Raw genomic sequence first — 18,890 nt, 5'->3', positions numbered from 1 at the left:
GGTGGTGGGAGACATGAGTGGGGGCCTGGTGGAGGCTGCCCCTGCCCTGCTGGGGGTGGGGGTGGTGGGAGACATGAGTGGGGGCCTGGTGGAGGGTGCCCCTGCACTGCTGGGGGGTGGGGGTGGTGGGAGACATGAGTGGGGGCCTGGTGGAGGCTGCCCCTGCACTGCTGGGGGGTGGGGGTGGTGGGAGACATGAGCTGGGGCCTGGTGGGGGCTGCCCCTGGTGGCTGGGGGGTGGGGGTGGTGGTAGACATGAGTGGGGGCCTGGTGGAGGCTGCCCCTGGTGGCTGGGGGGTGGGGGTGATAGGGGACATGAGTGGGGGCCTGGTGGGGGCTGCCCATGGTGGCTGGGGGGTGGGGGTGGTGGGAGACATGAGTGGGGGCCTGGTGGAGGCTGCCCCTGCACTGCTGGGGGGTGGGGATGGTGGGAGACATGCATTGTTGATCAGTAGTGCAAGGTGACATGTGGGTTGGCTGGGGGGCATGCCCCTGGTGGATGGGCTGCCTGCGGGACATGAGCAGGGGTGCAGGGTAGTCCCCCGTGGTGTGGGCTGCCTGCAGGGGCCGTGGAGGTTGTGGAGCGTACACCTGGGAGGACCCACACGGCCAATTCACAGGTAGTACTCCCCAAAACCCCTGAAATACACATACCCTGCTGAAATCGCGTGTGGAACTTCCCGCGCACCCCTGAAATACACGTACCCTGCTGAAATCGCGTGTGGAACTTCCCGCGCACCCCTGGAATACACGTACCCTGCTGAAATCGCGTATGGAACTTCCCGCGCACCCATGGAATACACGTACCCTGCTTGCACTGGGCCAATCGCGTGTGGAACTTCCCGCGCACCCCTGAAATACACGTACCCTGCTTGCACGGGGCCAATCGCGTGTGGAACTTCCCGCGCACCCATGGAATACACGTACCCTGCTCGCACTGGGCCAATCGCGTGTGGAACTTCCCGCGCACCCCTGAAATACACGTACCCTGCTGAAATCGCGTGTGGAACTTCCCGCGCACCCCTGAAATACACGTACCCCGCTGGAACCACGTGTGGAACTTTCCGCGCACCCCTGGAATACACGTACCCTGTTGAAATCGCGTGTGGAACTTCCTGCGCACCCCTGGAATACACGTACCCTGCTGAAATCGCGTGTGGAACTTCCCGCGCACCCATGGAATACACGTACCCTGCTTGCACGGGGCCAATCGCGTGTGGAACTTCCCGCGCACCCCTGAAATACACATTCCCCGCTTGGCGTTTGCTGTTTGCCAGCCCGGTGAACTGGTCCAGGGTTAGTGCAGCCCTTTGCGATGATTTAGCGATTTTGATGGCTTTTCCTTGCGCGAGGGTGTTCTTGGGGGCGTTACTGGCGCTGCTGCAGGGTCGCTGCGATTCTCTGCGCCACGGCTGGTTTGGGAGCCTAAAATCCATGAATACGCTGTGCGCGGAAATCGGTTTTAGCGCACGTGCCTGGCGCAGACAATCGCACACGGACACTCTGCGCCAGCCGCTTGCGACACTTTTCTGCGAAATTCTATGAATTACCCTGTATGTCAAATTTACAATTCATGCCCCTTGGGCTGAGGCAATCCAATAGGTCAATCCAAATAATCTCCCTCTGGAGTAGACTCTTTTGTACATCTCCCCCTCTCGGACCTAGTTTGACTTGTTCTAAAATCATACATTTCAATTGGGCAATTGAATGTCTCGCTTCCACAAAGTGCATTGCCACAGGTGATCTCAGGTTTTTGGTCCGAATGTTGGACTTATGCTCAGTCCAGCGCAGTTTTGCCTTTCTTGTAGTGATTCCTACGTAATAATAGCAGCAGGGGCACTTGAGAGCGTAGACTACATTTGTTAAATCACAGGTGCAGGAATGTTTGAGTACAATGGGTTTGCCTGTGTGCGGGTGCGAGATTATATTGCCTGGTATGATGTTGCTGCAATGTTGACAGTTATGACGTGGTTGAGTACCCTTGTGTGTTATTTGTGCACTCTGAGTCGTAGGCAGGTCTGCTCTGACTAAACTGTTCCTTAAAGCATTGCTGTTTCTGTAGGCAAAAATCGGAAGATGGAAGAGTGGTTGTGTCTGTGGGTCCATTTGCAACATTGGCCAGTTTCTTTGGATGATGCTCCTGATTTTCTTGCTCTGTGCTGAGTATGTAGTAACATACACCATGGAATCATCTTTCTTGGTGTTCTTGGGTGTGAGCAAGGTGTCCCTTTCGATAGTTGCCACTCTCTCCTCAATTCGTGATAGTTTGGTGGAATTATATCCTCTCTCTCTGAATTTATGACGTAGAGATTCTGACTGTCTATGATATTCTGTGCTTTCCGAAATATTCCTCCGGTAACATAAGAACTGGCTTAGAGGAACACTGTCAATCGTCCTCCGAGGATGGAAACTTGTTGCCAGTAAAAGGCTGTTTCTATCTGTAGCTTTAGTGAAAATTCTTGTCTCCAGACGGTTTTCTTTAACGTAGATTTCAACATTCAAGAAGTTGATCAGTGTTTTGCTCGTCTGGGTAGTGAATTTGATCCTCAGGTGCATAGCATTCATCATGGTAAAGAATTCCTTCAATTCATCATCTGGGCCTGACCAGATGCCGAACACATCATCAATATATCTTACAAAGATGGTCAGATGACGTAACCACCTCGCAGATGTCAGAATGTGTTCTTCTTCCAGATGGTACATGTATGTGTTTGCATATACTGGGGCTATCGCAGCCCCCATGCTGGTCCCTGAGACTTGAAGATAGAATGTGTCTTTGAATCGAAAGAAATTATTCATCAGCACTAATATGAGCAGTGTCAATACAAATAATCTGTCCCCTTGACAGTTATCGCTCCTTAGAAGTAGCCATTCCACTGCTTCTAGTCCAGCCTCATGTACGTTGTTGGTGTAGAGAGAGGTCACATCCATAGTAAAGAGGGTATCCTTTGTGTTAACAAATTCAACCTCTGTCACGCACTCCACTCGTCCCTCTGGGGGTCCCTTTCCTCATCCCCGTGCCCCTAACACCCCTCACCCTCTTGCCCGGTTCCGGGACTCACAGGTTCTCTCTTCGCCCCAGTTGCCACGGCGCTGATTGCCACAAAGCTTGGGTCTGCATGCTGTTTGCCCGTGGAGACGTCTGCCCCTTTGGCGTCTTCCGTGGCGGCTGCTAGACCGGCTTCCTCCGCGTCACATGACTGCCACCTTCCGCTCACGTGTTTCTGGACTACACTCACGTGATGCGGTCGCGGGTCATGTGACCGGGAGGAAATAGCAGCGGCAGTATTTAAACGGCTGTATTGCAGTGCTTCGGTGCTTCACAGCTGTTTCCTCGGATTCCTGTACGGCGCTACTTACCTTCTGTCTCACCTTTTTGGATCTTGACCTCGGATTTGTTTCACGGACTGGCAGCGGATAACCCTTGGCTCTGGTACTTACTTTTGGATCATCGTTACGACCACGGACTGCTTCACGGACTCCTATTACGTTCCGCCTTTCTTGTGCGGATTCTGGCATCAGGTGGGCCCGGCACTTGCAACGTTGCTGGGATCACTACACAGAGAGAGGAACAGCCTTGCTGGGTCTCGGAACCTCCCCCATAGGTACAACCGCTACTCCACAGACACCTTTTGGTAAGACCGTTCCACTTACTTCTTGATTGGTTGTTGGTTCTGTTTTGGCTTGACACTTAACCGGTGTTTCCAGTGGTTGGGGGTTCCACGAGTACTGCAGTTCCAGAAGAACATCTCCCACCTGTGGCCTCAAAGGCTGCACAGAGAGTGACATTGATTCTCTCTGTGCGGCAATTGTGGACAGAGGACTCTTCGGCTACACGACAGTGAAGACACAACAACCTCCTTCAGTAGTGTTAAGAAGTGGGTAGTATCCTTAATGTAAATCAGGGTTTCTTGTATGAGAGGATGTAGGATTTTATACAAATACTTCGCCAATGGCTACAATATGCTCTCAGTTGCCGCTATGATGGGCCGGCCGGGGGGATCTGTTAGTCTTTTATGAATCTTCGGGAGTATATATATCACCGGAGTAATGGGATGTGTCTTTTCTAGGAATCTATGTGTCTTCTCGGAGATCACCTCTCTTCTTTCAGCCTCATCCAATACTTCCTTGATCAGATCTCTAACTTGTTCCGTGGGATTGTAGTCAATCTCTTGATAAATTTCTCGATCCATCAGTTGTCATTCGATTTCTGCGATGTATTTCACTTTGTCCATCAGGGCTAGGGCTCCCCCCTTGTCTGCTGGTTTAAAACTGATCTCATTATTATCGAGTAGTTTTTTAAGGGTTTGACGTTCACCCATAATGAAGTTCGCTCTCTCCTTTGTTCTAAAAGAAATTTTCTTAAATTCGTCCAAAACAGTTTTTTCAAAGACCGCCAGCACATGGTTGCTAACCGGGGGATTGAAGACACTTTTAGGTGTTAATTCTAGGAATCTTGAGGGTTCCATAGCGTTCTCTTCTTCCTCAAGATCATTGAAGAAAACTTTCAGTTTTAATTTCCGCTTATGTCGCCAGGCTCATACACCATGAAAAACAATGTGCCTGGGAACTACTTTATTGTATTGTCAGCCAACATGGAGGCATCCGCATAGCTTGGTTCATAAGAACCAAGTTATGCGGTCTAGTGTTTTGGGTGTGGTAGCCTAGGGACTACTTTATCTGGACTATTTTGTTGGGGCTATTTAAACCACACCCGAGCAAGACAACACGCTTCGCGTTACTTTGCAGCTTGCAACGTGACGCTCACTGTGTCCAGCTATTCCCTCGAACCTCGGAGAAGCATAACCTGCAAGGAGACAAAAGGAACATCATTAGCAGCAGCATCTTACCTGCAGTCTTCATCTTTAAACACTTGCAGCTACTGAGAACAGCTTCCTTGAATCTGCACGCCTCCCGGACAGAACAACCTGAAAGAGGAAGATAGAGGCAACATTAAAGAAAGCAGTAGAGACATTTACAAATTACGAACTGCTCAAAAGGCTTACCTGCCTGGTCGCCTCTCGGCTGGCACCACTCTGGACATTCCATTCGCGCTGAAGACAACTGCGACCTACAAGGAAGGAAAACACAGGTTAGCAAAGGCAAGACTTTGCAGCGCTGCGTATAGCGCTTAGTTACCGCATCATAGCGCTCTTAATGCGCCATCATTTACCAGCGGGGCTCAACCAAGCCAGTTCGCCGCCTTGAAGCTCTGCATACCTAAGGGAGAAAAAAGAGACATTATAAATAAAGAAAGGCATGCAGGATAGCAACAAAACTAAAGAACAGCAATAAGACCTACCTGAACAATATCAAACGGGCCGGTGTCAGTGAAGTAACTGGACCGCACTCGCCCATGAAAGACAACACGCCCCTGCAAAGAAGGCAGGACGGAGAGCACGCCTAAATCTACCACAAGGTGAGGAGAGGGCGCCAGAAGGACTGAAATCATACGGGGGTGGAGGGAGGATACTTACCCCAGTCGGTCAGTCTTGAACACAGTCCTCCTGTATTTTCAGGCAGAACCTTCCCCGCAGACCACATCAGGGCAAAGCTGCGAAGCATACCAGCGAGTAACCCAGCTCGGTGGCGTCCCTGTGGATACCAGGTGAGCGTAACACAAAGGACATCAGCGCAACGGTGCAAGGATCAAAGACTTCTTTAGGTGTCCTTGTGCCGACAGGAATAGGAAACAAGACTTTGTGTTCCCATGACTACCACTTGATTACAGCAATTTCCTCTTCAGAATACATCCAGGACAATCGTTGGTAAGCACACAACTGCCTGGTTCTTCCTTTTCTTACTATCCTGTACTCATGGTAATTGCTACCTCTCTTGTTTCAGGATACTCACCAATCTAGCTCGAACTTATCAGTCCCAGTCTCCATTTCTTGCTTGTGAGTATCTGCTCATCACCTTGCTTAGTTATTTAGTTGTCTTGAGTCATATTTTAATACTTGGTTACTTTCTCTTGCAGCCAACGATCTGGGTACCAGGGTGTACCAATATTTTCGGGCAATACTCACCTCAATCTGTCCTTTCGTACTCCTAAGGGGTATATTGTCAGAAAGACTCAATTGCATCACGACGTGTCAAGCCACCACTGCTGGATTTAGTCCTTGGGCCCTAACATATTCAGAAGCCTATAAAATGGAAGAAGCCGCTGATCATTTGGCGGCTTTGTCCAAGGTGGTGGCTGACTCCAGGGCCGACATGACAGCAGCACATGATGCTACTCAACGTCGTATCAATGAGTTACATGCTGGCTTGAAGTCAGGGACTCGAGCATCTAGTTCTGGTGCGGATTCTGCTGCAGGAAGGGCTTAATCGAGAACTGAGTCAGGCCCTGTCTACATGGCAGCAGAGTTTCCGTTGGCTCCTCCAGAAGGGTTCCTAGGGGATCCTAAGACCTTTCGAACGTTCATTAATCAGTGCTGCTTACATTTCTTGTGTAGGCCTGCCTCCTTTCCGGATGCTACTACAAAGGCAGCTTTTGTTTTGTCTGACCTTGGGGGTACTGCTGCAGTATGGGCCAATCCCCTGATGGAACAAAGTAGCCCGCTACTTTATGATTGTGAGGCACTGATTACGGCAATGACCCGTGTCTTTGATACCAGATATAAATCACAGGCTATGGACCTGGAATTGCTTTCTTTGCAACAGAAAAACAGTTCCCTTTTAGATTATTTGGTTAAATTCAACCAGCTAATTGCAGAAACAGATTGGCCAGATGAAAAGAAAGCTGCTTTGTTCTATAAAGGTCTTTCGGAAGGCTTGAAGGACGTTTTAGCAACGGTACCAGTTGTGCCTAGTGGTTTCCCAGAACTGGTTGACCTTATGTTGACAATTGACGCTCGCAAGGCAGAACGAAAGGGCGAACAAAGAACCACCCTAGGCGTCCTGCCTGTGTTGACACCTGTTTCAACATCAAGCCAATGCAGATTGGTGCCATTTGAGGCCCACTTACCCCCACAGAAAGAGAGCTTTGAAGGGCCAATCATTTATGCTTCTACTGTGGTTCGGCAGAACACTTTTTGAAACTTTGTCCCAAGAAACCTAGGAAGGCCGGAAACGCCAAAGCTCGACAATAGACAGGGTCCCGTTGTCGAGTCAAGTTGTCATGGACCCCAGATCCTCAGTTCCTTTCTCGGTATAGGCTACTTTGTCTTGTCCATCTGAGAAACCCTGGTCTGTTGAACCCATTCTTGATTCAGGTGCAACTGGAAATTATGTGGACGCTCAATATATTCGTGCTCATTCCATTCTGTTGCTTTCAAAGAAAACACCAGAGTTAGTTAATGCAGTGGAAGGTACATCTCTGATCTCTGGTTTGGTGACGGAACAAACCATTGACCCTGTGTTATCAATTGGTAACACACATTCAGAGGTTATCCATTATGATGTTATTTCAGCTCCACAACTCAAGCTGATTCTGGGACTGCCCTGGTTAACTAAACACAATCCCATCATCGACTGGGTGTCACGTTCTGTTAAATTTACGTCGGACCAATGTCAGGAGTCTTCTCATGTATCTAGGGTTGAATTAGGAAATCCTAGTTCCATGCTCCTCGTTGCAGCATTTACTATTGGGGCTATCACTACAGTGCTCCTTCCTAAAGAATATGATTCTTTCAGGGATGTTTATGATAAAAAAAGGCGGCAGAAAAGCTACCTCCAAATCGTCCCTATGACTGCCCAATTGAACTACTGGTAGAGGCCTGTATTCCTTCTGGTAGAATTTATTCACTCACGCAAAAGGAGGACGTAGTGCTAAAGAGTACTTAGACCAAGCACTCAGTACTGGATTCATTCGTCCTTCTAGGTCTCCAGCAGCATCACCTCTTTTTTTTTGTTCCCAAAAAAGAGGGAGACCTACGCCCCTGTATTGATTGCAGAGAACTGAATGCAATCCCAATCCGGAATCAGTATCCAATTCCTCTGGTTTCAGTCCTTTTGGATCAACTGGGTTCTTCCAAGTTTTTTACCAAACTGGATTTAAGGGGAGTTTATAATCTGGTGAGAATCAGAGAAAGTGACGAATGGAAGACAGCATTTAAGACAGAGTACATTCTTTTTGAATATTTGGTCATGCCATTCGTCTTATGTAAGGCGCCAGCTACGTTCCAGTATGTCATCAATGATGTTTTCAAAGATTTACTGGACTGGGTCATGGTTGCCTATCTTGATGATATTCTCATTTATTCCTCTACCTACAAAGAACATGTTCAACACGTCTCCACTGTTTTGCAGAGACTGCGTGAAAACAGTCTCTATGCTAAATTGGAGAAGTGTGTCTTTCATGCTGATCAGGTGTAATTCTTAGGATATGACATCACCAGTGAGGGTGTTAAGATGAGCAATAATAAGGTTAAAGCGATCTTGGACTGGCCTGTCCCAACTAATATAAAATCCCTTCAGTCCTTTTTAGGGTTTGCAAACTTTTACAGGCGGTTCATCCATTCCTTTTCTGCTATCGCAGCTCCCTTGAATGCACTAACCAGTTCCAGGAATTGCTTTGTATGGACTGATCGAGCCCAAGAAGCATTTGACACGCTTAAGTCCACGTTTACTTCACCCCGGTGCTCCAGCATCCGGACCAAAAGCATCCATTTATTGTTGAGGCCGATGCCTCTGATCAAGCTATTGGGGCTATTCTTTCCCAGAGATGTGAGGACACCGGTCTTCTACATCCAGTGGCCTATCATTCTAGAAAACTTACCAAGTATGAGATGAATTATACGATCACTGAACATGAACTACTCGCAATACGTGATGCATTCCTGTTGTGGAGACACCCTCTATTAGGTACTATTGCTCCGGTACAGGTCTTCACAGACCACCGTAATCTTCTTGCTCTTAAATCAGTACTCTGTACCACCGCCACGCACGTTGGCGTGAATTCTTTTCAATGTACAACTTCCAAATCACTTACCGTCCTGGCAGTTTGCATTCTAAGGCAGATGCACTATCCAGATTAAATGAAGGTGGACAGACGCCTGTCTGGGAAGGAAAGGTATTACAGCCGTCATTTGTCATTTGTTCTTGTACTGTTGATTCTTCTTTGAAGGGTTTGATTCAATCCTGGATGGTGACTAATCCTCCAGAACTCCATGACTATGAGATGGAAATCACCCACTCAATGCCATATGTGCAAGGGCGGCGTTATCTTCCTACACCTGAAACCTGTATGTTGGCTCTCCAGTGGTGTCATGATGCCTTAATGGCCGCACATCCGGATAAATGCAAGACTCTTGAGCTATTAAAACGATGGGCATTCTGGCCTATTATGACTAAGGATGTGTCTGATTGCATCAGGAATTGCGCTATTTGTGCTCAGTGCAAAGGTACGGCATCCAAACAAATGGGATTGATTCATCCCATGCCTGTCCCAAAGAAACCTTGGCTAATGATTTCGATGGACTTTGTGGTAGAATTACCTCTTGTCAGAGGCTGTGATACCATATGGGTGGTCATAGACTATTTTACTAAGATGGCCTTGTTCGTACCTTGCCAAGGCATGCCTTCTGCTCCGGTCCTAGCGGAATTGTTCTTGCAGCACGTGTTTCGTCGTTTTGGTCTGCCAGAAATCATCATCACTGATCGAGGTTCACAGTTTACCTCCCGTTTCTGGCATCATCGCGTCACTGCCTTGGGTATTGATGGACGTTACTCCACGGCCTATCACCCTGAAACTGATGGGCAGACAGAAAGGGCGAATGCCACCATGGAAAAATTCTTACGCTGTCTAATCGCTCAACATCAAGAGTCTTGGTTAAATGATTTGGGAGCAGCAGAATATGCGTACAATAATTCAGTCCATTCGTCTACTGGCACCACTCCATTCTTTGCCCTTTATGGTCTACATCCCAGGTCAAATCCTGGGGATGTTATTGCTACCACTGACAATCCGGCAGCTCAAGACTGCATTTGTGATTTCATTTCCCTGAGGGAGACAGTCTCTGATCACTTGGAGGTCGCGCAACGGAAAGCTAAACTCTATGCTGACAAGCACCGGACTCCTGCCCCCGATTATCAACCAGGAGTGCTGGTCTGGTTGGCTTCTAAGAACCTCCATTTGCCTGGTCGTAGATGTCTGGTAGCTCGTTTTGTGGGTCCTTTTCCTATTAAGGAAGTGTTCAATCCTTTGGTAGTCCATTTAGAGTTGCCTTCCCAGTGGAAGATAACTCCAGTCTTTCATGCTTCCCTTTTGAAACCATGCCCTGCAGGCACTCGCCTCCCTTCTCGTCCGGCACCAGTAATGGTCAAGGGTGTGGAGGACTACGAGGTTAAAGATATTCTGGATACTAAGAAGATACGTGGGGTTCGTCATTTTCTCATTGACTGGAAAGGGTACGGTCCGGAAGAGCGTACATGGGAACGTGAGTCAAATATGCATGCTCCTCTCCTCATGTCCAGGTTCTTGGCCTCTTGCTCCGGGGATCTTTCTTTGGGGGAGGAAACTGTCAGGGTTCCGTTTGATTCCTCCTTTTCTTGTCATAGATCTGGTACACACAGGAAGAAACATTCCCGACTCCCCAGTAGGTTTAACAGTATTCATTTGAATTCGGGATTCCATTAAATCCTCAGAACCCTTGTTCGTCCCTGTTTACGCGTTCCTTCAGAGAACGCTATGGGTTGCCTTGGAAACGCTGGCACCCTTTGCATTCACGTAGGTGTTCAAGCCTACGGCGGCTCGTTGTACGGTCAGCTGATCTGTATATTAACCCCGCCCCCGCTGCACGGCGCTGCTTCTGAATTTGTCATTCCTAAGCTTCGTATTTTGTTACCTTGTTATCCAGTTCTTCGATATCCTGGTCTGCTCTGTGACCTCCCTTGCCTCGTTCTTTGCCATTGCTTACTTGGTATCTGTTGTTGACTCGGAACGTCCACGGACTGCATTCGCCTCATCCCTTCACATCTTACCTGCCTGTTGCCAAACCGGAACGTCTATCGGACTGCATTCGTCTCATCCCTCAAGTCTTACCTGCTTGTCGCCAAACCGGAACGTCCATCGGACTGCATTCGTCTCATCCCTCACGTCTTACCTGCTTGTTGCCAAACCGGAACATCTATTGGACTGCATTTGTCTCATCCCTCACGTCTTACCTGCCTGCTGCCAAACTGGAACGTCTATCGGACTGCTTCATATCCAAACCATCGTCACATCTTCCTTCTTTTTCGGCTAAAAGACTCTAAGAAATTTAAAGGAAATTAGCGCAACGGCGCAAGGATCAAAGGACATCAGCGCAAGGATCAAAGACTTCTTTAGGCATCCTCGTGACGACAGGAATAGGAAACAAGACTTTGTGTTCCCATGACTACCACTTGATTACAGCAATTTCCTCTTCAGAATACATCCAGGACAATCGTTGGTAATCACACAACTGCCTGGTTCTTCCTTTTCTTACTATCCTGTACTCATGGTAATTGCTACCTCTCTTGTTTCAGGATACTCACCAATCTAGCTCGAACTTATCAGTCCCAGTCTCCATTTCTTGCTTGTGAGTATCTGCTCATCACCTTGCTTAGTTATTTAGTTGTCTTGAGTCATATTTTAATACTTGGTTACTTTCTCTTGCAGCCAACTGTCTGGGTACCAGGGTGTACCAATATTTTCGGGCAATACTCACCTCAATCTGTCCTTTCGTACTCCTAAGGGGTATATTGTCAGAAAGACTCAATTGCATCACGACGTGTCAAGCCACCACTGCTGGATTTAGTCCTTGGGCCCTAACATATTCAGAAGCCTATAAAATGGAAGAAGCCGCTGATCATTTGGCGGCTTTGTCCAAGGTGGTAGCTGACTCCAGGGCCGACATGACAGCAGCACATGATGCTACTCAACGTCGTATCAATGAGTTACATGCTGGCTTTAAGTCAGGGGCTCGAGCATCTAGTTCTGGTGCGGATTCTGCTGCAGGAAGGGCTTAATCGAGAATTGAGTCAGGCCCTGTCTACATGGCAGCAGAGTTTCCGTTGGCTCCTCCAGAAAAGGTTCCTAGGGGATCCTAAGACCTTTCGAACGTTCATTAATCAGTGCTGCTTACATTTCTTGTGTAGGCCTGCCTCCTTTCCGGATGCTACTACAAAGGCAGCTTTTGTTTTGTCTAACCTTGGGGGTACTGCTGCAGTATGGGCCAATCCCCTGATGGAACAAAGTAGCCCACTACTTTATGATTGTGAGGCACTGATTACGGCAATGACCCGTGTCTTTGATACCAGATATAAATCACAGGCTATGGACCTGGAATTGCTTTCTTTGTAACAGAAAAACAGTTCCCTTTTGGATTATTTGGTTAAATTCAACCAGCTAATTGCAGAAACAGATTGGCCAGATGAAAAGAAAGCTGCTTTGTTCTATAAAGGTCTTTCAGAAGGCTTGAAGGACGTTTTAGCAACGGTACCAGTTGTGCCTAGTGGTTTCCCAGAACTGGTTGACCTTATGTTGACAATTGACGCTCGCAAGGCAGAACGAAAGGGCGAACAAAGAACCACCCTAGCCGTCCTGCCTGTGTTGACACCTGTTTCAACATCAAGCCAATGCAGATTGGTGCCATTTGAGGCCCACTTACCCCCACAGAAAGAGAGCTTTGAAGGGCCAATCATTTATGCTTCTACTGTGGTTCGGCAGAACACTTTTTGAAACTTTGTCCCAAGAAACCTAGGAAGGCGGGAAACGCCAAAGCTCAACAATAGACAGGGTCCCGTTGTCGAGTCAAGTTGTCATGGACCCCAGATCCTCGGTTCCTTTCTCGGTATTGGCTACTTTGTCTTGTCCATCTGAGAAACCCTGGTCTGTTGAACCCATTCTTGATTCAGGTGCAACTGGAAATTATGTGGACGCTCAATATATTCGTGCTCATTCCATTCCGTTGCTTTCAAAGAAAACATCAGAGTTAGTTAATGCAGTGGACGGTACATCTCTGATCTCTGGTTTGGTGACGGAACAAACCATTGACCCTGTGTTATCAATTGGTAACACACATTCAGAGGTTATCCATTATGATGTTATTTCAGCTCCACAACTCAAGCTGATGCTGGGACTGCCCTGGTTAACTAAACACAATCCCATCATCGACTGGGTGTCACGTTCTGTTAAATTTACGTCGGACCAATGTCAGGAGTCTTCTCATGTATCTAGGGTTGAATTAGGAAATCCTAGTTCCATGCTCCTGGATGCAGCATTTACTATTGGGGCTATCACTACAGTGCTCCTTCCTAAAGAATATGATTCTTTCAGGGATGTTTATGATAAAAAGGCGGCAGAAAAGCTACCTCCAAATCGTCCCTATGATTGCCCGATTGAACTACTGGTAGAGGCCCGTATTCCTTCTGGTAGAATTTATTCACTCACGCAAAAGGAGGATGTAGTGCTAAAGAGTACTTAGACCAAGCACTCAGTACTGGATTCATTCGTCCTTCTAGGTCTCCAGCAGGATCACCTCTTTTTTTTTGTTCCCAAAAAAGAGGGAGACCTACGCCCCTGTATTGATTGCAGAGAACTGAATGCAATCCCAATCCAGAATCAGTATCCAATTCCTCTGGTTTCAGTCCTGTTGGATCAACTGGGTTCTTCCAGGTGTTTTACCAAACTGGATTTAAGGGGAGTTTATAATCTGGTGAGAATCAGAGAAAGTGACGAATGGAAGACAGCATTTAAGACAGAGTACATTCTTTTTGAATATTTGGTCATGCCATTCGTCTTATGTAAGGCGCCAGCTATGTTCCAGTATGTCATCAATGATGTTTTCAAAGATTTACTGGACTGGGTCATGGTTGCCTATCTTGATGATATTCTCATTTATTCCTCTACCTACAAAGAACATGTTCAACACGTCTCCACTGTTTTCCAGAGACTGCGTGAAAACAGTCTCTATGCTAAATTGGAGAAGTGTGTCTTTCATGCTGATCAGGTGTAATTCTTAGGATATGACATCACCAGTGAGGGTGTTAAGATGAGCAATAATAAGGTTAAAGCGATCTTGGACTGGCCTGTCCCAACTAATATAAAATCCCTTCAGTCCTTTTTAGGGTTTGCAAACTTTTACAGGCGGTTCATCCATTCCTTTTCTGCTATCGCAGCTCCCTTGAATGCACTAACCAGTTCCAGGAATTGCTTTGTATGGACTGATCGAGCCCAAGAAGCATTTGACACGCTTAAGTCCACGTTTACTTCACCCCGGTGCTCCAGCATCCGGACCAAAAGCATCCATTTGTTGTTGAGGCCGATGCCTCTGATCAAGCTATTGGGGCTATTCTTTCCCAGAGATGTGAGGACACCGGTCTTCTACATCCAGTGGCCTATCATTCTAGAAAACTTACCAAGTATGAGATGAATTATACGATCACTGAACATGAACTACTCGCAATACGTGATGCATTCCTGTTGTGGAGACACCCTCTATTAGGTACTATTGCTCCAGTACAGGTCTTCACAGACCACCGTAATCTTCTTGCTCTTAAATCAGTACGCTGTACCACCGCCACGCACGTTGGCATGAATTCTTTTCAATGTACAACTTGCAAATCACTTACCGTCCTGGCAGTTTGCATTCTAAGGCAGATGCACTATCCAGATTGAATGAAGGTGGACAGACGCCTGTCTGGGAAGGAAAGGTATTACAGCCGTCATTTGTCATTTGTTCTTGTACTGTTGATTCTTCTTTGAAGGGTTTGATTCAATCCTGGATGGCGACTAATCCTCCAGAACTCCATGACTATGAGATGGAAATCACCCACTCAATGCCATATGTGCAAGGGCGGCTTTATCTTCCTACACCTGAAACCTGTGTGTTGGCTCTCCAGTGGTGTCATGATGCCTTAATGGCCGCACATCGGGATAAATGCAAGACTCTTGAGCTATTAAAACGATGGGCATTCTGGCCTATTATGACTAAGGATGTGTCTGATTACATCAGGAATTGCGCTATTTGTGCTCAGTGCAAAGGTACGGCATCCAAACCAATGGGATTGATTCATCCCATGCCTGTCCCAAAGAAACCTTGGCTAATGATTTCGATGGACTTTGTGGTAGAATTACCTCTTGTCAGAGGCTGTGATACCATATGGGTGGTCATAGACTATGTTACTAAGATGGCCTTGTTTGTACCTTGCCAAGGCATGCCTTCTGCTCCGGTCCTAGCGGAATTGTTCTTGCAGCACGTGTTTCGTCGTTTTGGTCTGCCAGAAATCATCATCACTGATCGAGGTTCACAGTTTACCTCCCGTTTCTGGCATCATCTCGTCACTGCCTTGGGTATTGATGGACGTTACTCCATGGCCTATCACCCTGAAACTGATGGGCAGACAGAAAGGGCGAATGCCACCATGGAAAAATTCGTACGCTGTCTAATCGCTAAACATCAAGAGTCTTGGTTAAATGATTTGGGAGCAGCAGAATATGCGTACAATAATTCAGTCCATTCGTCTACTGGCACCACTCCATTCTTTGCCCTTTATGGTCTACATCCCAGGTCAATTCCTGGGGATGTTATTGCTACCACTGACAATCCGGCAGCTCAAGACTGCATTTGTGATTTCATTTCCCTGAGGGAGACAGTCTCTGATCACTTGGAGGCCGCGCAACGGAAAGCTAAACTCTATGCTGACAAGCACCGGACTCCTGCCCCCGATTATCAACCAGGAATGCTGGTCTGGTTGGCTTCTAAGAACCTCCATTTGCCTGGTCGTAGATGTCTGGTAGCTCGTTTTGTGGGTCCTTTTCCTATTAAGGAAGTGTTCAATCCTTTGGTAGTCCATTTAGAGTTGCCTTCCCAGTGGAAGATACATCCAGTCTTTCATGCTTCCCTTTTGAAAACATGCCCTGCAGGCAGTCGCCTCCCTTCTCGTCCGGCACCAGTAATGGTCAAGGGTGTGGAGGACTACGAGGTTAAAGATATTCTGGATACTAAGAAGATACGTGGGGTTCGTCATTTTCTCATTGACTGGAAAGGGTACGGTCCGGAAGAGCGTACATGGGAACGTGAGTCAAATATGCATGCTCCTCTCCTCATGTCCAGGTTCTTGGCCTCTCGCTCCGGGGATCTTTCTTTGGGGGAGGAAACTGTCAGGGTTCCGTTTGATTCCTCCTTTTCTTGTCATAGATCTGGTACACACAGGAAGAAACATTCCCGACTCCCCAGTAGGTTTAACAGTATTCATTTGAATTCGGGATTCTCATTAAATCCTCGGAACCCTTGTTCGTCCCTTTTTACGCGTTCCTTCAGAGAACGCTATGGGTTGCCTTGGAAACGCTGGCACCCTTTGCATTCACGTAGGTGTTCAAGCCTACGGCGGCTCGTACGGTCAGCTGATCTGTATATTAACCCCGCCCCCGCTGCACGGCGCTGCTTCTGAATTTGTCATTCCTAAGCTTCGTATTTTGTTACCTTGTTATCCAGTTCTTCGATATCCTGGTCTGCTCTGTGACCTCCCTTGCCTCGTTCTTTGTCATTGCTTACTTGGTATCTGTTGTTGACTCGGAACGTCCACGGACTGCATTCGCCTCATCCCTTCACATCCTACCTGCCTGTTGCCAAACCGGAACGTCTATCGGACTGCATTTGTCTCATCCCTCAAGTCTTACCTGCTTGTTGCCAAACCGGAACGTCTATCGGACTGCATTCGTCTCATCCCTCAAGTCTTACCTGCTTGTCGCCAAACCGGAACGTCTATCGGACTGCATTCGTCTCATCCCTCACGTCTTACCTGCTTGTTGCCAAACCGGAACATCTATTGGACTGCATTCGTCTCATCCCTCACGTCTTACCTGCCTGCTGCCAAACTGGAACGTCTATTGGACTGCTTCATATCCAAACCATCGTCACATCTTCCTTCTTTTTCGGCTCAAAGACTCTAAGAAATTTAAAGGAAATTAGCGCAACGGCGCAAGGATCAAAGGACATCAGCGCAAGGATCAAAGACTTCTTTAGGCATCCTCGTGACGGCGGGAATAGGAAACAAGACTTTGTGTTCCCAGGACTACCACTTGATTACAGCAATTTCTTCTTCAGAATACATCCAGGACAATCATTGGTAAGCACATAACTGCCTGGTTCTTCATTTTCTTACTATCCTGTACTCATGGTAATAGTTACTTCTCTTGTTTCAGGATACTCACCAATCTAGCTTGGAACGTATCAGTCCCAGTCTCCATTTCTTGCTTGTGAGTATCTGCTCATCATCTTGCTTAGTTATTTAGTTGTCTTGAGTCATATTTTAATACTTGGTTACTTTCTCTTGCAGCCAGCTGTCTGGGTACCAGGGTGTACCAATATTTTCGGGCAATGCTCACCTCAGTCTGTCCTTTCGTACTCTTGAGGGGTATATTGTCAGAAAGACTCAATTGCATCACGACATGTCAAGCCACCACTGCTGTATTTAGTCCTTGGGCCCTAACACCCATGCTTACAGGGTGTGTAAGTAAAATGAGTGGAAAAATAAACACATGACAGAATTGTGAGGAGTGTGAGGGTTTAGAAGAAGGAAACTGACAAGGAGGAGTCATGGTGTGGGCTATAAATGTTTATTATATAAATAAAGAAATCTACCTTTCCCTATGTTTAAGGGGCTTGCCCTACCCCAACCGTCAGAATGTCCATCTAATCTATCCCTAACACTAGAAAGATAACTAAAGTAAAGTTTGTGTTTCCTTCACCGGGAGAATGGCTCCCTTCTCCTGGTTAACACTTCAGTCTTATAGCATTGTAGGAGTATTTCCTTCAATGTTCAACTATAATGGAACAGGGGAATGGCTCCCTTCTCCTGGACCTTATGTAAAAGCTCTGCAAAGTGTTCTTTAAGCACTTGAGTAGACAACTTGAATCAGTCTCTTTACTTCCTTCCAGGAAGTACTGAAGCTCACAGCCTTGTTTGGCTTACACTTGACATTCTGTCGCGGGATATTAAACCCAGGATCTCTGTATTTCTTCCATTTGTCTCCTTACTGTTTTCCATAAGAATTGTATCTTGATGGGGGAGATGTCTCCCAAAGCACTCTGGTTTTCCAGCTGTACTTGATGTACCAGTATTACGAGGAAGAGGGCTCCATTACACTCCGTATTATTAGTGGCATTAGATGTACCACTGCGATGAGGGAGATGACTGCTGATGCACCCTGTTTTCACAATGGTATTTGTTGGGCAACTACGCCGAGGGAGATGACTCCCAATGCACTCTGTTTTCAGTGTGGTATTTGTTGGGCCACTACGCCAAATGAGATGACTCCCAATACACTCTGTTTTCACAGTTGTATTTGTTGGGCCATTGCGCTGAGGGAGATGACTTCCAATGCACTCTGCTTTATCAGTGGTATTTGACAAACCAATGCGGTGAGGGAGTAGACTCCCACTGCAATCTGTTTTATTCTGCCCACTTCTTGGATCCCACTCAGTCTTCCCGCCGTTCCCGTTACCTGTGGTCTGGTACTTCACAGGGTCACGGGAGCTTCTCTTCCTTCTTCCAGCGCAGCTCGGTGGCAGGCTGGTGGTGTCGGCGTCCTTTCCGGAACCTACGGTCCACCTCTCTGTGGTCCCGCCACCACCAAGTGAGTCGGCTCCATGCCGGCTCCCAGGACGATTCAGCAGCATCCTGTCATTCCGGCGAGATGCCTCTGCTTCGCCATCGGTCTTCCCAGTCTGAACTTCCCAGGTTTGGTTCTCATACTGCAAGCATCCGCGATGAGACTCTCTTTATCCTTTCTTGCTTTCTGCTTTATATTGCAGACTCCACCCTTGTGAAACGTCAACACCATTCACTAAATTCTCTTTAGTATTCTTCATGCCTCCCGTGGGCCACCTTGTTACATTACTTGATTGTATTTGCATACCACTATTCCGTATGTTTCCCTTGCCCTTCCTCTTCTCAGTATGTTTTACATTTGTAACAGTCAT

Source organism: Ambystoma mexicanum, chromosome 1p, assembly GCF_040938575.1.
Source record: "Ambystoma mexicanum isolate Mex_15411 chromosome 1p, UKY_AmexF1_1, whole genome shotgun sequence".
NCBI classification, from domain to species: Eukaryota; Metazoa; Chordata; class Amphibia; order Caudata; family Ambystomatidae; genus Ambystoma; species Ambystoma mexicanum.
The sequence above is the reverse complement of the archived record's forward strand: the minus strand, read 5'-3'. Positions refer to the sequence as shown.